This window comes from Sminthopsis crassicaudata, chromosome 1, assembly GCF_048593235.1.
Source record: "Sminthopsis crassicaudata isolate SCR6 chromosome 1, ASM4859323v1, whole genome shotgun sequence".
Taxonomy (NCBI): domain Eukaryota; kingdom Metazoa; phylum Chordata; class Mammalia; order Dasyuromorphia; family Dasyuridae; genus Sminthopsis; species Sminthopsis crassicaudata.
Genome location: NC_133617.1, coordinates 70,416,215 through 70,444,203, shown reverse-complemented (window position 1 = coordinate 70,444,203; position 27,989 = coordinate 70,416,215). Strand labels below are relative to the sequence as shown.

At 37.7% G+C, this 27,989-nt stretch overlaps 1 long non-coding RNA gene across 1 annotated transcript; it reads right to left on the bottom strand.

Moving 5' to 3' along the window:
- Positions 1 to 1,993: 1,993 nt before the first annotated feature.
- On the bottom strand, positions 1,994 to 27,788 carry LOC141555624 (uncharacterized). Its single transcript, XR_012486289.1, has 3 exons — positions 27,510 to 27,788; positions 25,973 to 26,042; positions 1,994 to 2,372 (listed from the first exon to the last, which is right to left on the bottom strand). It is a non-coding gene; the product is annotated as an uncharacterized LOC141555624 (long non-coding RNA).
- Between the last annotated feature and the right edge of the window lie 201 nt (positions 27,789 to 27,989).

Genomic DNA, 27,989 nt, shown 5'->3' with positions numbered 1-27,989 from the left:
CATCAGATTCTTTCAGAAGGGAACTGAATAACATTCAGTGAGTCACTCTTTGCCAGAGTCTTTAACATTTGTTCCAAGACTCATAGTGTCACCCTGTGGTTTCCACCTACCTCTCCTCCTCCAGAAGGCAAGCAAACTTAGGGTTGCTGAACAAGAAATCTATTTCCTGTAGACCTGCAGTGTCTGAGTAATTTCCAGTAATAACTTTGGGTCAGTCCCTTGAAATAACTAGCATCTCACATGTATTCATAAGCTGTGGTCAAATACATATAATTTTCATACGCCTCTGCTCTGAGGTTCCTTGTAAGAAGAAGCTTTGCATGGGCAAAGGATTATAAGGTCAAAGATTTAGAACTGTTAAAGGCCTAGGTTTCATTAAAGACAATTTACTACAGATGAGGAAACTGAGGCCCAGGAAGTTTAAACAACGTTGACCAGATTCACAAAGGACAATAAGTTGGAGTAAAAAGATTTGAACTCAGCTCTTCTGATTCCAAAGTCAAATGCTTTCTATTGTAGAAAGATTGTGTGGCATTATATTGATGCTTTCCCACACACACACCCATGAAGAAAAGAAGGAAGGAAGGAAGGAAGGAAGGAAGGAAGGAAGGAAGGAAGGAAGGAAGGAAGGAAGGAAGGAAGGAAGGAAGGAAGGAAGGGAGGGAGGAAGGAAGGAAGGAAGGAAGGGAGGGAGGGAGGGAGGGAGGGAGGGAGGGAGGGAGGGAGGGAGATGTTGGAGGGTAGGAGTAATCATTTTTTAAGTACCAATATGGTGTTAAGCACTTTACAAATATTATCTCATTTGATCTTCACAATAACTGTGGGGTGTAGAGTCTATTATTTTATAGTCCAGGAATTTGAAGCAAACAGAGATTAAATGACTTGTACAGGGTCACACAATTAATCAGTGCTTAAGGTCAGATTTGAACTCTAGCCTGACTCTAGCCCAGCCCAGCATTTTCTGTATTGCACCATCTAGCTAAAAGGCATTAAAAGGTCTTTTCTGTGTATCACTGGTAAAGAGAAGGAGAAATGGAAATTAGATAGAGGCTACTATTAATTCCATTCAGTTAAATAAACATATTGTTATTAGATAGTATTAAAAACCTATTAGAGGGGCAGCTAGATGGCACAGTGGATAGAGCACCAGCCTTGAATTCAGGAGGACCCGAGTTCAAATCTGGTCTCAGACACTTAACACTTCCTAGCTGTGTGACCCTGGGCAAGTCACTTAACCCCAGCCTCATTTAAAAAAAAAAAAAGAGAGAGAGAGAGAGAGAGAGAGAGAGAGAGAGAGAGAGAGAGAGAGAGAGAGAGAGAGAGAGAGAGAGAGAGAGAGAAACCTATTAGAAAGTAGTTTCTGTTTTTCCTGCCCCAATCCCAAAACCATAATTAAGACAATCAGCTGAGAAGAGTGAGGAAGACAAGAATGCTAAGGCTATTGTTGGGGAAGTCAACACACACCTCCAATGCCACTGATTTGCAATGTTCCATACAGCATGGCACTAGCATTATAGTATTTTGGGGGTCATCCAGCCTAGCCAGGGACAATCTAGAATGGTGTGGGAAAAGGCAGAACCTGGATAAGGGATATAATAATGATATAGCACCCTCAGATAGGGGTAGCTTTAGTCAGACAAGGGTAGGAGTCATCATTGCTGGAAATCAGGCATCTCATGGAAGACCGTCAAAGCCCCCAGTTTCTCCTGCCCTAGTGATGGTACCACCTAATGTTCTTTTCATCCTTCTGCAAATGCAAAACCCTTCCAAAGACTTGAAGTAACTGTCCCTAAGCTTTGATTTCAGCAATATTTTATTGTTGTTTCATGCACTCCTGCTTTTCTCTGACATCTAAGTAGGAGGAAGAAAGGGAAACAAAATGATACTTGGCTAAAAATATGACTAGCCTAGTTTTCATATCCACATACATGAGGCACAAATAATACCAAACATGTGTAGAATGCTTTGCATTTGATAAAAATACTTGCCCCTTGCTCATGTTCTAATTGGGTCTTAAGGAATTCTATTCAATACTTACTCCCATTCCTTCCTCTTGGCTTGTGGAGTACTGTGGATTTTGTGGGCTTGGTGAGCCAAGATGATATCCCGATGGTCCACCACACCACCTCGACGCTTGAAAGAGGGTCCGTCTTGGCTCTCATTCATCTGATGGTAGTGCATGTCTTGCAGGTTTCTGGGCTTGCCCAAAAAAGGACAGTCCAAGCCAGAGAGTCCAGAATCTTGTTCTTGTAGAATATCATAATAACTTGGTGGAGACAGCATTGGGGCTTGGTCCATGTGGGGCTTTGCCATCCATATGTCTTTGGGAAGGAGGTCCAAAATCTTCTGCCCCCACTATTCTGAGGGTAAAACTATAATGATAAGAAAAATTGTAAAAAGATAAAGAGATTATGGAACATCATATAATGTCAGAGGTGATAAGAAGAAGAGGACCAAACTATGCTGGATTTTTGAGTGTGGAGAATGGAAGAAGGGGTTCTAAGAGCAAGAAAATCTGAGTACAAATCCAGACTCTGATATTTATTACTTGAGTAGTTTTAGGCAAGTCATTTCCTGTTTCTTAAACCAGTTTCCTCACCTACAAAATTAGAAGGTTGGACAGATCAGTGTTGTCAGACTTAAAAAAGAAATGAGGGTCACTAAGCTATATATAAGGATCCTGCAAGCTGCACATAGACTTAGAAAAATCACATGTTATCTATGTTTCATTATATTTCTATTTATTTTGTTAAATGTTTTCCAGCTACAATCCAGAATTCTGGAATGTTCTGGGCTACATGGAACCTGCAGGCTATGTCTGATATCTTTGGATCAAATGGTTTTCAAGATCCCTTTCAGTTCTAAAATTCTTTGGTCTTTCTTGAGATCCCATACTCTTTTCCTTCTAGCTTCATGGAATATAGAATCATGAACCATCCATAGCTCAGGAACAGCTTGTCCCTTAGTGATTCATATTACTGAAACATAATTCCTAAGAGCTGCTCATCAAAAGAAGTATTGTAAACTAGTAGAAATAAGACGAAGGAACAAATTAAGAGACCTAAGATATTAAGCCCACTTCCATCACATTGGGCAGCATCAAATGAAGATTTAGTTTCTCTGCATATTAGTTTTCCCTTCTGCAAAATGGGTGTTCTGATTACTGGTCTTCTTTCCAGGCAAAAGCTTTGGAGAGGACATGAGTATTGACAAGAAAATGTAAGCAAATTACTATGTTCTCTTTAGAAGAAATGAACTATTAAAGCTACAGTTTTATTAAGCTTCATTTAAGTTACTTGAGGGAAGGATCTGTTTTGTTTTTGTCTTGGTATCTATTAATATCCAGTATTGTACTTTGAACACAATAGTGAGTGCTTAACAATTGTTACATAAAATTATGGTTCTTCTGATCCAATCATTCTAGAAAGCAATTTGGAACTATGCATCCAAAGCTACAAACTATATAATATATAATATATATGTATATATGTTACACACACACACACACATATATATATGATATACAAAACTCTGACCCAGAGACAACACTACTAGTCAATGTTCTAAAGAGATAAAAGAAAGAAGGAAAATACAAAAATATGCAAAAATATTTAAGGCAATTCTTTTTGTGGTAGCAAAAATTGCTAATGGCCAGGGACGGGGTAGGAGTCTATTGACTGGAGAATGATTGAACAAGTGTTGTTCTGTGTATGTGATGGAAAACCTGAGAAGAGAGAATTGTATGTACTGATACCAAGTGAAGTAAGTAGAACCAGGAGAAGTCATGTAATAACAATATTATAAACACAAACAACTTTGAAAGACTTAAGAATCCTGATCAAAATAATAACCAACCACATTCTAAAAAACTTAAGATGAAATTCCTAATAGAGAGGTGGAAGATTCGAAATCTAGATTAAAACATAGGAGGCATATGAGGCTTTTTTCTTTTGTTTGTTTGGCAAGGCTTCTTTTTAACAAAGATTTTGTTTTTGTTTTCTGTTTTGGTGAGGTGTTGCTTTCTCAGTTGGGAGAGTGGGAAGGGAGAGGTGGCAGATCTGAAAACGGAAGGGGAGAGCACCTTCATCAGTGAAAATTTTATCAAGCATCCCCTGTGTTCAATATGGGTTTCCTATCCACAATGAATGTGAAGGAGGGTAGTGCTATTTACTTATAACTGCATCAAATGCTGAACTAAAGACTGTTCTTCCTAAATGTACAAATTATTCAGGCAAATTCCTTGACTAGAAAAAGTGGAATAGTTTATAATTGCCTATATAAAAATTGTGAGAAGTAGTGTACATGGTAGATAGAGACCTGGCCTTGCCGTCAAGGAAACTTGCTACATCTGATATATATTACCTGCAAGACTACAGACATGTCACTTACCTTTCAGTAACCAAGCAACTAATTAAAACTATAATTTGAAGAAAAATTACCAAGCAGCAAGGGGAAAGAAAATTTCTATATTAAAATTTCTTCATATCATGATAGTATAGTTCCTGATTAATAATGATTTTTTAAAAGTCTGGAAGGTCTGGGGATTACTAGAAATGGTTCTACAACCTCTCTGGGGCTGTACTTCTCTCCTGTTTAAATAAGTGCATTTTTCTTGAATGTTTTGAGAAATTTTATTGTGCACCACTGGAGAAAAATGAAAAAAATCTACATGTAAATTTTTTCCAAATTGAGTTTTCAAATTTATGGAAGTTCACAGCTAGAAAATATTTGGGGTCATCTTGTCCAATTTATGCTTGAACAAAACTCCCATCTATTAGCTTATGTTTATATATCAGTCAGTCAACAAACTATTATTAAGTGCCTTCTATGTGTCAAGCACTGTACTGAATGCCAGGGACACAAAACCAGAAGAAATTTCCTGTTCTCAAAGAGCTCACAATTTAATAGGTGAAGTGACATGAAAACAAACTATGTACAAACAAGATATGTGCAGAATAAATTGAAAATGTTCAACAGAGAGAGCACTAGAATTAAAAGAGATCTTAGAAAGTCTATTTCAAAAATAAAAAGTGATATTTTAGCTCCCAGATTCTTAAACTGTGTTTTAGGTCCCTATATGGGATCTCATAACTGAATGTGCGGATCACAAAATTATGATTATCAGTAAATATTTTATATATCTACATACCTGGGATCATATAAAAATTTCTTGGATAAAAAGGATCACAAATGAAAAAGGTTTAAGAAGCCCTGGGCTGATATTTAAAGGAAGTCAGGAAAGGGGCAGCTAGGTGGCACAGAGGATAGAGCACCAGCCTTGATTTCAGGAGGACCCGAGTTCAAATGTGATCTCAGACACTTAACACTTCCTAGCTGTGTGACCCTGGGCAAGTAGGGGGTGTAGGATGTAAAATGATGGAAAGGTTGGTATTGGGGATGAGACTATGAGGATTGCATATTTGATCCTGGAAATATTAGGGAAACACTAGAGTTTATTGAATGAGAGGGTTACAAAATCAGACTTTCACTTTAAGAAGATTACTTCCTGAGCCTGTACCTGGATGATGGCAGTATCAAAGGAGAGAAAGGAACTTATTCCAGAGATGTGGTAAAGATGAAATTGACTGGTGTTGGCAACAGATTGCATATGGTGAGTGAGAGATAGTTTTGAGATAAGGATGATATCTAGGCTGAAAGACTGAGGGATTCGGAGAATGATGGTGCTTTCAACAGTTTTTTGGGGGGAGGGCTCTGTGTGAAAGATAATGAGTTCAATTTTGGATGTATTGAATTTCAGATGTCTAAAGACCATCCAGTTGGAGGTGTCTGAAAGACACTCAAGATTTACAAAGGATTTTGCATACATTATCACACTTAATCCTTAAGTAACCCTGTGAAGGAAGCGCCAATGTTTTTCTTATTTCACATATGAAGAAACTGAGGCAGAAAGTGGTGATTTTCTCAGAGGCACTCAGACAGTAAAGTTCTGAGGTAAAATTCTAAATTGTATCTCTCTAACTCTAAATCTATCCCCTTTGTCCACTACACTTGACAATGAACTCCCTGTGTTCCAAAACAATAAACCTCTTCAGTCCCCAAAGTATAGGTAAATTAATCATTTCAGAATTTTAAGCCTCATAACAACTTCTTTAGTGTGAAGCCCTTTTATTCTGGAGGAGGAAGGAGGGAAGAAAACTGGGAAAGTAGAAGCTGAAGGTTCAGATTTGTGATTTCATCAATAGAGACAACTTTCTGATGTGGAAACTCCTTTCATTAATATATATTAAACAAATTGTCTACAATTTATAGCATTAGAAAATTCCCTTGGGATGCTGAGGAGTTATAACTTGCCCATGATCACAAACTTTATATTATCAAGGACAGAAATTGAATCCAGGTCTTCTTGATTCCACTATTGGCCCTTCCATCTATCTTACAAGATACTTTTTTATACTCAAGAAAGATGAGCCTTTTTAGATGTTAGCCTGAACCAATCCTAATTAGAAAAATAAATGGAATGCAAAAAATTATAATGCATTTTTAAAACCCAATGATATAACTAAATAAGTTCTGCCAGTGCAGCTGCTTAGGAATACAAACCAGTTTGAGAATGTGGGAAGGCAGGATTTTACTCTTAATTCATTTTCTCTAAAATTATCTTAAGAACCCAAACTAAAGAGACTCTCCTTACTTCCCTGATGGGATCAATTTAATATTCAGTATAACTAATGAGGTTTAACAGGTCTATTAGATATTCAGCTTCAATTTTTTACTGCCAAATTTCATTCTCTCTAACTCCTACAATCACACATTTATATTTGGAGTCCTTTATGTTTGGTAAATTGCTTTATGGTTTTTATTTAAATCTATTATTTCTTACAACCATTCCTAAAAGGAAAGCACTACCTTCCTCCTTCTCTTTTATAAATGAGAAAAGCAAAACCCGAGAATGTCCTTCTACAATCTCTGTCAGGGACCCTAAATCCCACAGGACCACAGAGGATGCAAATCCAATTCTAAGTTCTTTCCACAGCACCATAGTTTATATATTGAGAAAGAATACTTTTTGCATGTCCAGTAGATAAACTCAATATGTCCCAAACTGAATTCATTATCTTTTCCTCTAACTACACTCCATTCCAAGCTTCCCTGTTAATGCTTAGGGTACCACCATCCTTTTAGTCCCCCAGACTTGCAATCTAGTTGTCATGCTCAATTCTTCCTTCCTCTATCTCGCCCCATTCCACCATATGCAATCTTTGCCACAGCTTGCTATTTAACCTTTGAATGTATCTCAAATAGTCCCCTTTGTCTCTTTTGATACTGCTGCTACCTTGGCATCATCTCATACCTGGACTATTGCAATAGCCTACTAATTAATCTGCCTGCCACAAATATCTCTTAACTCCAGCCCATTCTCAATTCAGCCGCCAAAGTAATTTTTCTAAAGCATAGGACTGACCGTGTCACACCTCTATTCAATTAACTCCAAAATAAAATATAAAAGCCTCTGTTTGCCTTTCAGAGCTCTTTATAATCTATCAGTCTCCCCACTTCCCACCCTTCCATTCTTCTTACTCCTTTATTACCATGAACCCTACGTGCCCTTCCTTCTAGAGACACTGATTTCTTTGCTATTCCATGAACAAAACACTAGCTCTGTGTATTGTCACTAATTATCCCCACCTCTGGAAAACTTTCCTTCTCTCCACCTCTTTTCTTCCCTTGACTTCTTTCAAGTCCCAGCTAAAATTTCACCTTCCACAGGAAGACTTTCCCTCTTTATCCTAATTCCCTCTCTCTTCCCCCCCCCCCAATTGATCCTGTATATAACTTACTTGTACATAGTTGCTTTCCTGTTGTCTCCCTCATTAGACTGTGAACTCTTTAAGAACAAGGGTTGTCTTTTGCCTTTCTTTATATCCAGGAGCTTATCATAGTGTTTGGTACAGGAAGGCACATAAATAAATGTTTACTGACTGGCTGCCCAGGATAGCATCTTTTCCAGTACTAATACCACACAAACCAAGCTGGAGTGAATCTCCTCAGAAGAATAAGTACTACATACCAGATTTCCAAGGAAAGCTGAGGAAGTTCCCCTGAACAATTCCACAAGTCTGAAAAGTAGCCCAGAATGCTCTTCCCACTGGTGGACAAAATCTTAGAAGGCAATCAGAAGGGATATTCCTGGGAATGAGGCTACCTAGGTGTTTTTTATATCTTGAGCTGAGTGACTTTGGATTGATTCTGTTTCCCCAGATATTTTCCAAAGTGTATGATCCAGGAAGGGAGGAGAAAATTCAGGAGGGATAGCAACCATAGAGTAGGGGAAATAGAACAGCTGCTCCTGGCGAGGTGATCAGAGGGAAACAAAACAAAGGGCTCTGAGATGAGACATTAACAAACAGTTTTTACAGAGACACAGCTGCCAGATAGGAGTCATATGTGTACACCTGAAAAGCAAACATGTCAACAGACTGCTGAGTTACCCTAACAATGTATCTGTCCTCAAAAAGGGTGGCCACAATGCATGTGTATATATGTACATAGGATATAGATATATAGATACATAGATGTATATATGTATACCTATGTCATCAATAATTGTCATAAAAATATACCTGTGATTAAAAGAACGCATTTTTCAGAGAGTGACCAGAGTCTATGAGAATAAACATCCATTATCAACAGTGAAATGCAGAGGAAGAAAAAGGAAGAAACCATTAAATAGACTGAAAGGAAGAAATCTGGATTAAGTCATTGAAAGAAGATAATTTAACAATAATGTGTATGGGGCATATTTACATAGCTGATAGATGAAGTGATAATAGATGGCAGTTGGACGATAGATTGATAGATAGATAATTAGATGAATAAATGATAGATACACAGAAAAAAAATGAGCAATGAAGGGGTTAGAGGCCTAGGGACCTTTGGCTAGCTCTAAAGTAGCATGTTTGGCCTTTGCCTTCTTGGCAGTTTCAGTTAAGGCCAAGAGGGGTCAGTAAAGTATTCATTCCAAAAGGACATAATGACCAGGCTCCCCATTGTAAAACAGAAGGGACAAAAAACACCCAGAAAAGAAAGCATAAAAAACGAGAAGAGCCCAAGATGACAACACAGTACAAGAAAAGAATGAGTTTAGGTCCATCTACAATACTTAGTCATTGACCAGAAGAGGAATTCCAATAGAAATATGGTATGGGGACAGATGAGTCTGTCCTTCACTTTAGTTTCCACCCCCAGTCCTTTCTACCCCCAATACTTGCCATCCTTCTAGACTTCTAGAAGTTCATATTCAGGTGTCAGTCACTGACAAATACTAATTCTCTCCTGAGTTTATATATATATATTGAAAGACTTAAAGAGGAAGAACAAATCCCATATTGTGAAGAGCAATTGGTAATAAATAAATAAACAAACAAACAAACAAACAAATGAATAAATAAATAATAAACGAATGAATGAATGATGGCAATAATAATGAGATAGAATTTATACAATGCTTTAAGACTTACAAAGCAGCTTATAAATATTATTTCATTTTATCCAGTTAAGTTATTTTGATTATAATAAGCAGGTACTAGTATTATCTTCATGTTACAAATAGGCAAATAGGTTAACTGATTTGCCCATTTAGCAAATATCTAAAACTGGATTTGAACTAAAGTTTTGCTGACTCCAGGTCTGGTGCTCTATCCCCGTACCACCTAGCTGGTAAAACAAGAAGTTGGAAGAGGGAAAAGAGGGCATGTTATGATATCGTATTGACATAAAATCTGCAGCATGATATAATCACTACAGACTGACTCTGGTCCCTCATCATGACATATAAACATATATAAATCACAGATTCTAAAAGACTATTCCAGTGACATTCAAGCTCTAGCAGTTCTTACCAAGCTGAAGAGGTTTAGTAGGCCTGTGTCTACACACCATCTGTACATTAGCCCAGCTAAGTAAGGAAAGGTTGATTGCCACAAGTTTGGTCATCAGGTTGGCAAGGATTTCAGCCATAGTAACTCATCTACTAAGGTACAGCTGAGCCACAATCTGGACTGTTGGAGAAGAGTGCCCATACTGACAAAAATCAAAGTAAGTTGAAGCATAATTAAAGCAGCAGAAATAGAAATGTAGGACTGTGCTAGAGCTAGCTTAAGAGAATCACAAGAGCCGAATGTTAAATTCTTAGTGGGAATAATTATACCTTGGAAATTGACAAATGCTACAATTGACTTATAATTTTATTGATTGTCTAAATTAAGGAAACTTATAGAGAAAATGTTAATAATGTAAATTTAACTTAAAAGTATACCAAGACTACATTTTTGGGAGAGCCATTTGTTTAAAATAAAATTACCAGTAGAGGCAGCTATTTGGTGTAGTGGATAGAGCACCAAGCCTGAAGTCAGGAGGATCTGAGTTTAAATGTGACCTCAGAAATACTTTCTGGCTGTGTGACCCTGACAAGTCACTTAATCCCAGTTACCTCAACAAAAAGAAAAAAAAATTACCAGTGTACCCTTGCATGTTACTACTAAATAATAAAGGAGGTGAACAAAATATTCCATCTATATTTGCAAAGGGCAATGCAAGTCCATGAAGCTTGAATAAACATGTCCAGGTGTTTAAAGTAAAGCTTCTTTTTTCTTTTTCTTTTTTTCTCAATATATTTTATTTTTTGAATTACATAGAAAGATAATTTTTAACATTCATTTTAGTAGGATTTTGAGTTCTGAATTTTTCTCCTTCCCTCCCTTATTTCCCTCTTCCCCAAGATAGCAAGCAATCCAATATAGGTTATATATGTCCATCTAGAGCAATGCTTCCTAAACTGTGAGTCCATACTCAATATGGGATAGTGTCACATAACTAAATGTGGGGGTCACAGGAAAACTTGGCAACAGTAAAAGGTTTCTGTCCTACAGAATCAAAATTTAATTTTTATGTAAAAATAAATAAGCACATCCATCTGTTTAATATGCAAATTTACTTTCAGCTTTAATAAATGGTAAAATTATATTTAAATTTTTTAAAATAAATTTATAATTGATTATCAGAAAAGGTTGATTCATATATCTATTTTATATACCTATATACCCAAGATTATGTAAAAATTTCTCTGTGAAAAAGGGTCCCAGGAGGAGAAAGTTTAAGAAGCCTAGGACTAGTGGAAAACATGGGTGATGGAATGGTAATGCTGTATCTCCAAATCCCTAGACTCCATGGGAAGTACAAACAGGGGTGAGAAATGGAGCCAAAGTGGTAGAGGTACAGAAGTTTAATGAGATTGCAACCCTGAACAGGGCTGAAGATAAAGGTTTTATTAAATAGTGCAAGAAGACAGTGTTCTCATAGCAACTAGAGAGAAATTCTGCATAAAAAGGGAGGGGTTATGGGACTCAGGTGTACAAAAACTGATTTTAGAAAGAAGGCCCTAAAGTTGGCTCCAAATATATTTTTGAGCAATATACACACCCATCTTCATGACATACAAAGAACCCTGGGGTTCTTAGACTACCCCAGAAAAATTCAAGCTCTAGAAGTCGCTACCAATCTGGACCAAAGTCCAGAGGAATTGTTCTATGTAGTCTAGCTGCTATAAAATTGGTCCTCTGGATTAGGAAGAAAATATATTGGAGAATGGCAAGACTGCAGAAGTCAGCAAAACAATATGGTGACACTGAGTTACAAAAGGTAAAGTTGCTATAATGCTGGGAGCTAAACTATAGGAAGACAACACGATTTGGGGTGAGGGTGAAGAGGGGAGGGGACAATCTAAAAGCCAGTGAACAGGCAGGGAGAATACCACAGGGCCAATGAAGGGACCTCAGAAGGGAACAATAAAACCCAGGGTAAAAAGCCTGGTTTCCCATCTTCCCAGTTAGAGAAATACCATGTCCCATGGACTGTATAAGTGGAAAGAAGGGAAGGAGCCCCTGGTAGGGGCTTCTTGACACTGTAAGCCCAAATGCAAATGTAAAAGGGGGAATTTATCAGTAGATGATTTATTTACTCCACCAGTGTATAATCCCAAATGACAAGGAGTTAACATCTTCTGGTCCCTCTCTACACATCTTTTTCTGATTGACTTGCTCATCTTTGGCTAGGAGAAAAGTTGGCCATATTCTGGAGACTTCTAAATAACTAAGCCTCCAGGCCTTGGAGCTCAGGTAAGACAAGAGCTGCTTTGTAGAGGAGATCTGTAACCTATGGCAGTGACCAGTAAGGAACAAAGAGGAAATTTTCTCTCCTTCCTCACAAGCAGTGAAAGGCATCTTGTAGCACAAGTATTCAAGCAAGAGGATTCAACATTCTTCCCTCTCTCCAGCAATGCAAGAATTCAGTTTAAGAGAATTTGAGGCACAGTTAAAGATACAAAGATACATTTTCTAGTGAGACATAGATATAGAGTAGGAAGCAAGAAAACAGCCTCAAGAAGTGTTATCTCTGGCAGCAACGAAGAAAACCAACATAATTTCAAGAACCAGCCCTGGCAATTAAGAGGTAAAATACACACAGAGGTGCGACACTTGGAGACACTCAGGGACCAGCATAAAGATTCCAAGAGGGCAGAAAAGACATTGAAGTCTCACCATATCTTTAACCATGGCTATGTATATACCTCACTAGCATTGTACTTTAAGTCTACATTCTCTCCTCCCATGAATGATATAGGTGATAAAGTGGATCTCAGGTTGAGGGGAAGAATGTTTTATAGATATCTAAGTTGAGGAAGCCAAGAAGGAGATACTCCATAATTTTTTTCTATATCCAATAATCTGAAAAATAGCTTTTTTATATTTTGAGTTTTGTGGGCCTAAGGGCTTATGATAGTGGGATTAAATAATGAAAGAACTTGTATCTCAAAGAGATCATAAAAAAGGGAAAAGGACCATGTATGAAAAAAAATGTTTGTAGCAGCCCTTTTTGTTGGCAAGGAACTGGAAACTGAATAGATGCCAAACAGTGGGGGAAACTATAGGAAGACAAGATGATTTGGGGGTGATAGTGAAGTGGGGAGGGGACAATCTAAAAACCAGGGAACAGGTAGGGAGAATGCCACAGGGCAATGAAGGAACCTCAGAAGGGAGCAATAAATAACTGAATAAGTTATGGTATATGAATGTTATGGAATAATTTTGTTGTATAAGAAACTATCAGCAGGATGATTTCAGAAAGTCCTGGAGAGACTTACCTGAATTGATACTAAGTGAAGTGAAGTGAAAAAACATTGTACACAGCAACAACAAAATTATGTGTCCAATTCTCTGTTAGACATGGCTCTTTTCAACAACAATGTGATGCAGGCCAATTGCAATAGACTTGTGATGGAGAGAGCCATTACATCCAGAGAGAGGACTATGGAGACTGAATGTGGATCATAACATAGTATTTTCACCCTTTTTTGTTGTTCTTTGCTTGCTTTTTTTTCTTTCTAATTTTTTTCCTTTTTGATCTGATTTTTCTTGTGTAGCATGATAAATGTATAGTGGAATTGTACATATTTAATATATATTGGATTACTTTCAATCTAGAGGTGGATTGAGATGAAGGGAAGGAGAAAAAAATTGTAACACAAGGTTTTGCAATGTTAAATATTGAAAACTCTCTTTGTATGTATTTTAAAAACAAAAGGCTATTATTAAAAAGAATGAAAGAAACATAATTCTAAGCCCAAAGTGTCTGTAGGTAAATTATACTAGGAAGAAGCCCCTGACACGAAGCTTGGAGAAACTCAACTCCACAAAGTGATGGAGGATTAGGCCACAGCAATCTACCAAGGCAAGGAGGGAGTACAATGTCTGCCATTAGAGGAAGCACCCATATCAATGAAATTACAGATTTTGGAAGTAAATATGAGCAAGATATCAGACTAAGTGTTGTACTCAATAAAATTAACTCTTCATTGTAGGGTTTCATAAGCTTTAGAAATTGCAAAATCCCATAAGATATATTTTACTTTACAAATAAATTAACACCTGGCAAAGGGAAAGGAGTTTTCAGACATACTAATAGGGAGAAAACAACCAAAAAATCATTTCTATATTTTTATAGTAATGCATGACTATATGCATCCATTCATTCAGCAAATATATCCTAAGTATCACCTAAGTACCAGGAAGTATAAATAAAAAGTAATAGCAACATTTTCCTTTCCAAATTATCTTTCACTTAGGCCAATATTAAAATCAGTTTGGAGCCCCTAAGAACCAACCAGCTGAACAGCTGGCCACAGCAATCTGAAAGGCAGGCCAGCAGTTATAAATTGGCTCAGTTTGGAGTATATTGTTCTATTTAATGGCCCTGGTGAATAATCTGGACAATCTTTCAGTAAAGCCACACAGCACCACCTTGTGGTGTCCAAATGCCGCATGGCTAGACTCTCCAAAGCAGCCTAGTAAGTCAGCCTCTCTTTCCCTCCTTCCCTCTTTCCCCTGCCTCTGTTTCTCTCTCTCTTTCTCTCTTTCTTTCCCCTCCCTCTTTCCATCCCCCCTCTTTCTCCACCCCCCCCTCTCTCTCTCACACACACACACACACACACACACACACACACACACACACACACAATGTCTTTTGCTCACAGAGAGTAAACCATGGAGAAAGGACTCCCATTTTACAGGATCAATGTAAATTCCATTTAGGTTATTTTATAATATTTTGACATTATTAGTATTAGTACTTCAGTAGCCAGAATGTCAGGGGCACTAAAGTGTTAATTATAAAAAAGCTAAAAATAAAAACCTTCCACACATGACAGGCCAGCCCTAAGCAAACCTCTCAGCTCTGCTCTCCCTTCTTTAGGGCCCTCTCCTCCTTTCCATAGTCTTGTTTCTCTTGTGTTAATCTGTTCTCTCCTTTCAAGGTCATTCTGCTCCTCACTCCCACTTAGTTTTCTTTTTAAAAAATGTAAAATTTTAATAAAATGAAAATTTTAAAAATATAAATATATTTGAGTCATTAACAAAAATAAGCACAAGTCAAAAATTTTCCCTTAGCATCTAATAAAAGAGCCAAATTTGGTATCAAACTAAACAAATGTTTTGTTTTGTGCCCCTTGCCAGGAGTCTTGAAGTTTCACAACCTTGATGTTGTTTTCTTTCTTTCAGACAGAGTCAACATATATACAGTTATGATTTTGCTGGTCCTGAATTATGCCATTTTGCTTAGTTCTCTTCAGATTCCTTGTATGCTTCATATTTATTATTTCCATAGCATAAAAAGCAGCATGGTATAGTGAACAGAAATTTGAACTTGTACTTAGAAGACCTAGATTCTGAAACACCAGGCAAATCTTTTAACTTCTCTATGACCTGGCTAATCCTTTTAGACTCCAAATTATAGAGCAAGTTAGAAGCAATTTGTATGGATTAGAATATCTTCATGAGGAAGAAATCATAGGGCAGGACTCTTCCCTCAGAGCAATGGTCTTCAATTTTTTTGGATTATACACATCTATCAACAAAAATGTCTTGAGCACATAGCCCCATATTCTCTATCCCACTGAATATGTTATAAAATTTACACAAAAATAGAAATTAGAAAATGATGAAATAAAAAAATAAAATGATACAAGATCCTAGAGTCAGCTGGAAGCCAGTGGCATTTATAGAGTAGTAGAGGGACACACACTTTGGGAAAATTACTTTGTCGAATGTGTGGTGGATAGATGTGAAAGGGGAGAAATTAGGCTGGGAGGCCAATTAGAACTACTGCAATAATCCAGGTGATAAGGGATTGTGGTGATAGCTCTGTGAAAGAAAGAAGGGGTCAGATGTAGGAGACTATGAAGATAGTAATGGTGGGGTTTGACAACTGATTGGATGTGGAGATTTGTGAATGGTGGTACCTTTAAAGGTAATAAAGACATTGAAAGAGTTTAGAGACAAAGATAAGGTAATGAAATCTTTGATCTAGAACACAATCCACCCATGCCTGCTCATCCTTTGTGACTCACTCTGTTTCTGTGAAAACAGTAACGAGGGAGAAGAGGGAGGATGTACCTATTACTCATAGACCACTGTCCTGGAGCATAGAGTCTGCTCTGGGCATCTGCCATAATCATGAGATGATGGGAGAGGGAAGAAATAAGGTATGGTGGAGGGAGAAAGCAGAAAGATAGAATATTTTGCCTCTACAGCTGCTGAAGTTACCAGTTAGGTTATAATCATCCTGAGGGAATGATTCTGCAGATTAGGACAATTGTAGGACTATGTAGAATGGAATTATATTGAGTGATACTGAGTGAAGTGGGGGTGGCAGAAGTACTTATGTTAGAGATGAGCCCATGATTGGTTATCATGGAGTGAGATGTGACTCATATTTCCATCTCTTAAATTAGTTGATGATGGCCCCTTGAGGGTGTATAACCTTCACTCTACATACTACTATTGAATCATAATATTCTATGACATTGATTAGATCATATTTTATTTATCCATTTTCTAACCAAGTAGACAAGTAGAAGTAGAGCAGTTATGAATATTTGTGTACAGATTGGGTCCTTTTTGATATTTTAGCATAAAATTCTAGCAATAGAAGTGCTGAATCAAAAGTCATCATAACTTTATGACTTATTGAATTTTGTCATTGGATTGTACTGATGAACCACATATTCTAGAGCTATTCTCCACTCCCAAAGGCTGCCTACTTCTCCCCTTCCAGGTCTAGAAGTAACCTAAAGGAGTTATTGTTGATGAGTCATTTTTCAACTTTGTTCAACTCTTTGTGATCCCATTTGAGGTTTTCTTGGAAAATATACTGACTAAAATGGTTTGCCCTTTCCAGCTCCAGTTCATTTTACATATAAAGAAATTGAGGCAAAAAAAGGTTGTGACTTGCCCACAGTCACACAGTTAATAAATATCTAAGGCCAGATTTAGATGAGTCTTCTTGAATCCAGGTCAGGCACTCTATCCACTTCACTACCTATCTGTCCCAGAGGAGTTAGGGATTGGGATTTCCCCCCCTAATTTTATAACTCAGAAGCCCCCCTTATTATTCTTCCCCAGTCATTATCAGTTCATGTCAATTAGTCAGTCAGACTTAATTAGCTTTTAGAAAGAAATGTTTCAACGTGACAAATATGGAAATATGTTTAGAAAGATTGTACATGTTTGACCTATATTGGATTACTTGCTGTTCTATGGGGAGGGGAGGGAGGGAGAGAGAAAAAATTTGAAACACAAAATCTTATGGAAATGAATGTTGAAAACTATCTTTACATTTATTTTGGAAAATAAAAAACTACTGAGAAAAAAGAAAGGAGTATTTACTCAAGTATTATAGTAAGAACAGAGGGAATAAAACATCCTCAATTTGTACAGAGTCCAGGAAAACGTAGCTTAGAGAACACTTGTGGAAAAGAGGTTGCTGTTTGCCAAAAGTCCTTTTCTTCCTTTTATGAGAATTTTCATGAAGTTCTCCTGAGGCATAGTCTAGCTTCCTGCTGAGCTTGTAGCATCATGAAGCTGCTTTTCCTCAGGGTGTCTAGCTTGTCCTCAGCTCTGGAGCAGACATTACTGCCAACCAGCACTATTCTGAGAACACTGCTAGGACATCAGTAAATCCAAATTCTCAAACTCTCCAAAATTTATAATTTCCTCTTCTGGTCAACAGGGATGGGGGAGATTAAAGAGACTTTCTCTTCTTTTCCTCCTTCATAAAAGCTTAGCTAGAATTAATTTCTTCTCTCTTCACTGAAGTCTAGAGTTACAAATTAAGTTAATTATTTTATAGACATTCCCAAAAAATGTGATTGAGAATGCTCAACCTATATCAATATACCTTCTACTCAGTGTCACTGCATTTTATCCAATGGTTTTCATTAATTGATTCAATGGAGATATTCTCATCTGGGTTTGTGTAGTTCGTTTTTTTAAGTGGGGTAGAATTATGATTGATTGATTCAATGGCACATCTAGAACCCTGTTTATACCTAGTTCATATCTCTGACTACTTAATTCATAAAGTTGTCTTGACTTGCATCTTCAGATTATTAGAGAATTTAAGCATTTTTAATGTGGTTATTAACAGTTTGTATTTCTTCCTTCAAAAATTATTCTTAACACTTATTCCACCAGGGAGTACATATTATTCCATTATGGATTTCTAACCCAATCTTGAGCAAAGGATGAGATAGATTCATAGAATTAAAAGGGATAATAATAACAATCATATTGTCCAGTACCTTGACTTTACAGATACAGATACTGAGGTCCAGACAAGCCAGATGATTTCTGGTGTCAGGTTATATAGAAGCTAGTGCTGGGAAGACTTTAGACAGTCTGTAGTTCAAACCCTTTGTTTTATAAGTGGAGAAAACTGAGAACTATGGAGAAGTGAAAATGAGGAAGATCTGAGTTCAAATCCAACCTCAATCAATAGCAGTATGACACTGGGCAAATCATTTAACTCTGCCTCAGTTTCCTCTCTGTAAAATGAGCTGGAGAAGGAAATGGCAAACCACTCAGATATCTTTATCAAAGAGGTCACAAAGAATCAGACATGACTGAAACGGCCAAAAAACACCCTGACCTAGAGAGGTAAAAAGACTTCCCTAATGTCACACAAATACAAAGTAGCCCAGTCAGCATTGGAACTTGGATTTTCTAATCCCAAATCTGCTGAAGTCCAGGAGAAATGATTTCTCTCTCCCTCTGATTAAGGATAAAATTTAACATGAAAATTATCAGGCATGAATTGTGTAGTCATTTATCTTTCCCCACACTCCTGAAGAGGCATAAGATTGGGGTAATGAAAATGTTATTTATATTGGGCCTTGGAATAAATTATGATGGAGGTGATGGAGGGGGAAAGAGACATGCAGTGCAGATTAATCTTCCTAATTATGTTTTGTTTAGTCTGGTATTAAAATTAGTTTGCATCCCCTGAGAGCATATATGGCAGGGCATTAAGGAAAGTGGCCAGGAATATGATGAGTGTTGACAGCCTACCCAGGATTCAAAACTTACCTGGAGAAGACCTCAAACTGACATTCTTCAGGAAGAAAATTAAGTTATTAGTTCTCATACAGCTTTCATTTTACTAGCTCCTGTGTGGATAGTGATAGTGCCCAAGGGAGGGTTAAGCTTGGGGTATAATTCAAGTGATGCACTTTCCATGGTGCTGTTCGGCTCCCTGATGATCTGGCTGAAGCAGTGAGCCTAAACTGACCCCAACATGGTTATCTGTCTTGTAAATAAGCAAAATAGATTCTTGCATTCAAATTAACTAGCAGCAAGGTTAAACCAAGCTAAAGTGAGACCCAGAGTCACGGTTTTCACTGTGCTAAATTTGCTTGGGGGAAAAAAACTCCAGAACTGCCCCACATACATAAGAACAAAACTAAATGAAATTTCAGAGCATATGGCAGAGCCTATGTGCTGGGTCACGATAGGGAAGACAAATTTGCAAGCAACCCAAAATGCAGCTAGAACTGATTACTTCCTAGTGAGAATAAACCATGTCACAGCTGGTCTCTTTCCCAGCCTGTGCTTTCTATAACCCCTGACTACCAATCTCATAGAGGTTGTTGTTATTTGTCCTTCTTTCTTGAATAGAACCATGACATCACAGAACCATAGATTTAGAGGCAATGGATATCAGAGCTTATTTAGTTGTGGATGATAAAACTGAGGTTTCAAAATTTGCCTTAAGACCAAAAGGGAAGAGAATGTACTCTGTAGACAATGAACTTGACTTCAATTCTTGACAAATTCTGGAATGTATCATTAAAAGGAATGGTTAGTGAACAACTAGACAAGGAAACAATGAGTATGGGGAGCAAGGATGGCTTCATCTAAGGTTCTCCATCATCCCCAGTTCTGAACCTATCATTCTATGATCAAGCAGAGGGTGGGCCAGACTCACCACTTTTCATTACTGACCATATCTAGTAGTACAAGATTATGTCATGCATATTATTTACTTAGACATTAACAAACTATTTGATAAAATCTCTCATGCTTTTCTAGCAGGGAAATTTTTTTTAAAAAATTGGTGAGGTAGCATTGTGTAATGGAAATCAATTAACCTTGGTTTCTTCACCTATATAATGGGAATGCTAATACCTCAGATGATTGTTTGTGAGTATCAAATGAGACAATGTCTGTAAAGATTTTCCAAACCTTAAAATGATATATAAATATCAGCAATCATCATCATCATCATTTTTACTATAATTATTATGCTTCTGATGACCTATGATTCTGAGATTCCAAGTACAATGTTCTTTTCATTACACAATGGCATCTTTATTACCTAGAATAATTTTCTGGTTTTTATCTAAAGTTAGATGAGTCAAACTGGGATAAATGACTTGCCCAAGGTACAGCTAGTAAGTGTCTGAGGCTGGGTTTGATCTCAAGACTTCAGGCTTAGGGCTCTATCCACTGTACCATCTAATTGTCCTAGAGCCATAGCTATCTCATCTGTGAAATGAGTATATTTAACTAGATATGCAGGGGTATGTCAGTAAATGTTTAACAACCAGCTCAAAAAAAAAGAACCTAGATGATATTCTTTTGAGTTTAATCTGTAATATTAACACTTTGACTTTCTTAAATATAGACAGTCAAGAAAATCACAAATCAAATCCTGATTTACTGATTTCCCAGGTGTAAATGCTCACCAAATATTTAATAATTGGCTCTGGAAGGTCGTCTAGCATACTCCTGCTTCTAAGATTCCTTCTAACTCAAAACTCATTCTATCTGACTTGAATAAAGGCATAGATCAAATCACATTGAATTTCTGAGGGATAGCTAAGATGTTAAAATTGGGAGCCAAAAAGGAACGATTTTGAAGTTTTGACCTAATATAATAAAATGAATTATGTTCAGAACAAGAGAAGTGATAAAATCCCATTGTACTTTGTCTTGATCAGACCACCTCTGGAGTTTATTGTGTCCAATTCTGAGCTTCACATTTTGGAAAGGACATGAATAATCTGGAAAATGTATAAAGGAAAGTGACCAGGATGATAGGGAGATAGGTCACACCATATGAGAACTAATCAAAAGAACCAGAGATGGGTAACCTGAAGCAGACTTAGTAGGGTCATAATAGTTGTCTTCATGTATTTAAAAAGCTGATGTATAGAAGAGAAATTAATTTTTGTCATGCTAAATTCCAGAGGTCAAAACTGTTAGGAGCAAAGGGTGAGAGCTATAAAGGAATGTAGAATCATGGAATATGTGAGAACTTAAAGGATGTCTGGTCTAATGCTTCTACAGCATCCCCTACAAGAAAAGAATGAAATTTAAAGAGAGAAAGACAGCATTCAATTATGCAAATTGTCTTCTGGATATTATGCCCTATAAGTAATAATCAAATTATGTTGACTTTTAAGATGATGTCAGGGGCAAGAATAAGGTCAAAGGGACTCTTATGCTCCATCACTAGGTCATAGGACTAAAAGATTTGAGAACCAGAGGATCAGAGTTACAAAGGATCCCTACCCCTTTATTTTACAGATGAGGAAACTGAGGCTTAGGGAATATGCAACTTTCCCAAGACCACACTAAGTGAAGGGCAACTAAACAAATTTAACTAGATGTTTTTTTATTACAAGATCTACTCTACCTCATAAACAGTTTCACAAAGAAATCTCATTTTCCACTTTGTATTTTCTGTCAAATGATTTAACCAAGATAGTCAGTAATCTTCAGAGACAAAATTTAAACCCAAGTTTTCCCACTCCCAAGCTAATGTTCTTTCCACTGTGCTATTAAAAAAGACCTGCATTTTGTTGCCATGAAAGACAGAGTTGCCATGAAAGGAGAGTTCATGGACAATGCTCCTCAATCCCAACCTCCTAGTTAGAGGGGGAAATGCTCTAGACTTTAAAATGCTGGAATCTGGCCTTCTAATCAACAAAGAACATGTTTTGGGCAGGCTTAGGGGTTTCCTCAAAAGCCACTCTAAATTCAGGACTATGGAACAGAAGCTTCTAGAGAAAGGAAGGGAATTTCCTGAATGGTTTATATTTTGGAGAAAGAAGAGGATTGGCCACATATAATCTATTACAGCTAGAAAGCAAAACTCCCAAGGGGGTGGGGAAGGAGGAGTATAATATGCACTTTGCATCCACAGCTATTACAATGAATTATCCAGACAGTACAGATCTGATGGAAAGGAGGTTGGCTGCTTAGCAACTCTAAAGTAAGCTTGCCTACCAGGTGGAGTCTCAACACATGGGCACTGCCATAGGCAGGCACAGATTATGGGTCAGGTGTGCCAGCCCACCCTGGGGAAGCATTTCTATTGGTCCTTCTTTATTCCCTGAGGGAATTCTTCTCCAGAGTGACACATATGACCTATTCTTTACACATGCCCAAGAGCACCATATGATGGGATGGGGGATGGGTAGGGTCATGTTGGAGAGCTAGGAATTCATGGGCATGTCAAAAGGTTGCCCAGAAAGCAATCCCAAATTCAGTTCTGTTAAGAAGAGAAATTCCTTTGGTTAGCTTCTATATTTCCCCATTTCTTTATGGACTCCTGTGACTCTTTAGTATCTTCGGCATTTTCGTGGAGTAAAATAAATATACCTAAAATGTTTTGATTGAGAAGCAAAGAACCCTTGTTATCCATATATGTGAAACTTTAGATAGTAGTTTATTTGGAGATTTCTCAGAGAAAACTCTGGATGAGAGCATAATAAACTAAAGAGAAAGAGTTATGGTTCAAGTTAGACCCAGGTATCCATGTATATCCAGAGTTGTGGGTTCCATATCTAGAACTGAACCCATTATTATAGATATGGTCTGAAAAGAGCTGAAGACAAGAGGGCTAACACATTTCCCTTGTTCTAAACACCTTTCATTAGTAAGTTAAGACTATGAAACAGAAAATAGAATGCTGACCATTGAATGAAAATACTTGAATTCAATCTATTATTTCTGGCAGTCACTAGCTGTGTCCTCCTGTATAAGTCACATAATGAAGCTAAGGAAATCAGAGATCTTTGGTGTTCTCATAAAATTACATTGTTCTTGCAATGTACTAAAACCCTCAAGTCTTTCAAACAAATTATCATGGAGCCACATTCCCCCAACTCACCTTTCCTAGTATTTGTGGAACTGATTATTTTCCAACCCTCATATAAGATTTGCCTTTATCAAATACAATCTTTTCAAAGGACCATGCTAGGGACCAAAAGGGAATCAAAGGTTCTATTAGACTATCTTGATAATTATAATATATAAATATCTAGAACACTGGCTCTGGAGTCAAGAAAACTTGAGTTCAAAATCAACTTCAGACTTGCTGTGTGACCCTGGACTTAATCGTGTTTACCTCAGTTTTCTCATCTGTCAAATGAACTGGAAAAGGAAATGGAAAACCACTATAGTATCTTTGCCAAGAAAACCCCAAAAGGGGACAGGAAGAATTAGACATTATAGAGGGCCAGGAGGTAAGACTCCATTCCAGGTTTTCAGCTCAAAACCTGGAATGGAGTCTTACCTCCTGGCCCTCTACAAGACATGACTGAAAAACAAACAAACAAACAACAACAACAACAACCAAAAAAAAAAAAACCTGAACAAATAAGAGCAGATTTGCCAAAAAAAGAGTTATGAAAAGATACCTCTCTCCACCCCCTTTGTGCTAATATGGGATATGGTAGTAGTGGAATACTTCATATAACACTAGATTAAAAATGTGATTCTTTTTGCCGAACTGTTTCCTTTCTTCCTCTTCCCCTAACCCCAGCATGTGATATGGTGGATAGAGCACTGACTAAGGTCAGATACTAACAGGATATGTGACTTTGGGCAAGTCACTTCAGCTCTATATCTGCCTCAGTTTCCTCAACATAAAAATTACAGAGAGATAGCATTAACATTAAGGGAGTTGTGGAAAGGCTTCTTATAGATTTTAGTTGGAATCTGAAAGAAGTCAGAGAAGCTAAACAGCAGAGACTAGGAAGGAGAGAATTCCATCCATGGGGGAAAGCAAGTGAAAATGCCAAGTAGGGTTTAATATGACAGGAAAGGGGCTAGAATGGGCTTTAAAAACTAGAGTCTCTTCTCTTTGGTCCTGGAGGTAATAGGGAATCACTAGAATTTAGTGAGTAGTGAGGTGATATGGTCAGACCCACACTTCAGGAGCCAGCTGAATGGAACATGGACTGGAATGGGGAAATACTTATGACAGAGAGACCCACCTGAATGCTATTACAGTACTCCAGATTGCTGTTCTTGGAGAGGATCATGACATCAGGGAGGTGATGCCATGACATGCAAGTGAATTAAATTTAAGTGAGGGAGGGCTGTGCAAAATCACCTGCCTCACTTTCCCCTCCAGAGTCATCTTGGTTCAGTGGCCAGATATAGATCAGTACTAAAGCAAAACCACTCTGATTCTCATTGACTGGCCACCAATAGGTTCCAGGCCAAACCCAATTTGATCAATGTTTGGGTACTAATTGAGTCAGATTGAATGTAAATAACAATCATTTATGCTTTGGCCAGAAATCCTGAGGATCTTCCCCTCCCAGTATTTTTTTGTTGTTTATTTAGATTTTTTGACTAAGTGAAAGAGAAGATTCTTTGCCTCAATTGCTACCTAGCAAATCACTGGATAGGTTCAGCCTCAGTCAAATTGAGATGTGTTGAAGACCTTAGCTTAAAAAGGCCAATGTCTCCTATTGCTTCCAAAGTCCTGTTTCCAATAGTACTGATCCCTATCTGGCCACTGAACCCAGATGTCTCTGGAGGGGAAAGTAAGGCAAGTGACTTTGCACAACCCTCCCTCACTTAAATCTAATTCACTTGCATGTCATGACATTTTTCTCTGATGTCATGATCCTATTCCAGAACTAAGGACAAACAACAATGTCTGTTGGTTCTCCAAGTGTGAAATGATAAATGTCTACACAAATGAGCCTTTATAACATAGATGTTCTGAAGGTAAAAAGCCAAACCTGTTGTCACCAAGATGCTGCTGGGTGGACCTTGGCTTAACCAGAGCCTTATTAGTGTCTCTTTACATGCCTAGGATTACATAAGTAATAGGATGGCATAGGCAAGCTTTGAACTCTAATCCTATGGTTTGAAATTCAGGGCTCTTTGCTCTTTCCCCATTACCTTGAAAAGAAGATTTATATGAAATGGGTTCAGCTATTTCTAGAGATTTAAACTTACTTTGCTGAGATAGCATAGGAGCTCTCCAGGGTCTGAAAAAAGAGTCTTCCCAGAGATTCCATTTAACATCCAAATGGTGTAAAGGGATTATGAGTCACTGGCTGAGATGCAGTGTTTAAATAAGACATTTCCCCTTCTCTTTGACAGTTTACCAATGAGTAGAATGAAGAACCAGTCTCTAGATATAGCCAGGGGTGGTTGTGCTGGAGCCAGCTCTAACTAGTTTAAGAATAAACTGTTCAATTTTTAAGGTGGGCATTTACATCTCAGAAATAAGTCATTAAATAGGGCTTGATTTATTGAGTGTTTTTTTCTTGGTTTTTGCTTTGTTTTGTTTAGACTGAAATATTAATAATATTGGGGAAGCTGGATGCTACAATGGATAGAACCTCCTTGACCTGAAGTCAGAAAAACCTGAGTTCATATCCAGCCTCAGACACTTACTAGTGAGGCAAATAGTTTAGGTCTGTTTGCCTCAGTTTCCATTAAAAAAAATATGGGTTGGAGAAGGAAATGGCAAATCGTTCAGTATCTTTGCCAAGAAAATCCCAATTGGGTTCACTAAGATTGGACCCTACTGAAACAGCTAAATAATAATAAAATAACTAATTCAGCTTAAACTGAAAAGTATGTATGCATATAAGTTTTTACAGGAGATCTAGCTTATTGTGCACCCCTGAATTGTTCGTAAATCTTTCTCGAGCTGAGCAGGAATAATATAGAAGGCTTAAGGAAAGAAGCCATCATAAAACTGGAAAATACCACCATCATCACCACCACCACCAACAACAACAGAACAACAACAGCAACAGGCATCTTCAGTACTTCAAGGTTTGCAAATTTGAATTTGAGGCTCATACCACTCCTGCTTTAGGCTCTCTTCAGTCTTTTGCTTCTTTGAAGATTGGGGTCATGATGTAGAGTAGATTCCTAGAAACCACGCAGAAAGGGGACCAGTTTAAATTATAGAAATAACTGGAACCCTGAATGCCCACAATAACATTGAAATGATTTCTGAGTGGTGAGAATCTCTGCTTTTTGTCACGTAGCTCCTAAATCATTCTTTACAAAAATCTTTTTTAAATCTCTAGAAATAATTGAACCTTTTCATGTCAAACTTTCCCTCAAGGTATCATGGAAAGACTATTCAACCTTGAGTGATAGGACCTAAGTTCAAATCCTGACTACTACCTGTATGACATTAGGCAAATCACCCAATTTTTCTGAGTCTCAGTTTCCCCATCTACAAAATGATAATGTCAGACTAAATGATCTTTAAGATTTCTCCAAGTTCTATATTGATAACTCTATGAATTAAGAAACTATGATCAATTCTTCAGGGGGGGAAAATGGAGAGGTATCAACTCATGTCAGCTCAGCTGAAACCACTGTCAGAACAAAGATGCCTTGGGCTCATACTTCTTCTACCCTTGCTCCTTTCTCTACTGACAGTTTCTCACCCTCAGGCCAACATGCAAAACCTGGAAAAGACAGTCTGGGAATGTTTATGTTTTCACTCTATGCCTCCTAAAAGCATCTGTTCTATGAAGCCATCAGGAAAGGAGAAGGGCTCTACAATCTCTCATTCTGGTTTTTTAATACCTTTCTAAAATCTGAGACAAAAATATTATATATCCTGGAAGGAGAATTCTGTACCAAAATAAATTAGTAGAAAGGAGGCATAAAGACTTTTAATATCCCTTATTTTGAGTGGGATACAGAAGAAGATAAAAAATAAAAGCACTAAATATTAAGTGGAAGAAATGGTTCCTAAGTTGTAATTATCCCCAATAGTGTGAATCACATCTGCCAATCATCTGCCTTTCACTAATGCATATATACTGCATTTTATCCATAAAACAAAAGCCCAGACCAGAATGTCTAAGAACTTGATAGATACTTAAAGCTTCTGACCATGATGGGACAATGAGCTACCAAACTAAACCCAAGTAATTTGCTAAGGATGATCTTGCTGCCTAGATGTTGAAGTGAGAAAGACAGAGTGAGTTCTTGAAGTGGAAGAAATTTAACAAAAGGAAATTAACTGTGGTCAGAAATCATACTGGTACCTGGAACATCATGTCAACAGTCAGTTCTTGCCCAATTCAGATAAAGAACTTATCAGATGTTGGACTAAAGTTAAATATAGATGGAAGGAAGTAGCTTTTTAAAATGAAAATTCCAAACAAATATGTGATAAGCTTGAATTTGCCCTCCCTTTATAGAAATAATAGAAATGAGAGAAGGAAAGGAACATTTCTACTTTCATTTCTGCCTATCAACCTGATGTAGCAACACAAAATGAAAGATAACTACTCTCCTGGTAACAGCCTTCATTACCTGACTTCTTTCCCCCACAAGCTCCCAATTCCACCCTTCTTTCCATTATGTACTCACCTGTATTTTATTAGATTCTTGGGGGAAAAGCAAAGTAGCTAGTGAGCGAAGGGTTAATGGATCCAGCTGCGCTGAGTATCCCACATCTTCTTTTTTGGTCTGCCCATCCCTTCTGAAGGCCAAGAATCCATTTCCAACATAACTGGGGAGGGGTGTCAAAAAAGAGGCAAGAGATCTGGAGGGGTTCTAAAGTAGCTGGGAGAGGTGGGAAGATCAGCTCTGTTCACAGCTTCATGCTTCCCATTAAAAGCAACAACAGCAGAAGAAAGCTGATGTGCCAGTTGCCAGAGTCCTGGCTGCTGGAGGGGAGGGAAAGGAGGAGGAGAGGGGGGGAGGAGGAGGAGGAGGACAAGCAGGAGGAGGAGAAAAAGAAGAAGAGAGGGGAGGAGGAGGAGAGGAGAGGTTTCCCTTATGCTAGAAGGAAGGGAAAGAAGCAGGAAAGCAAGAGAACTAGTCATCCAACCCAGCTCATCATCAGCT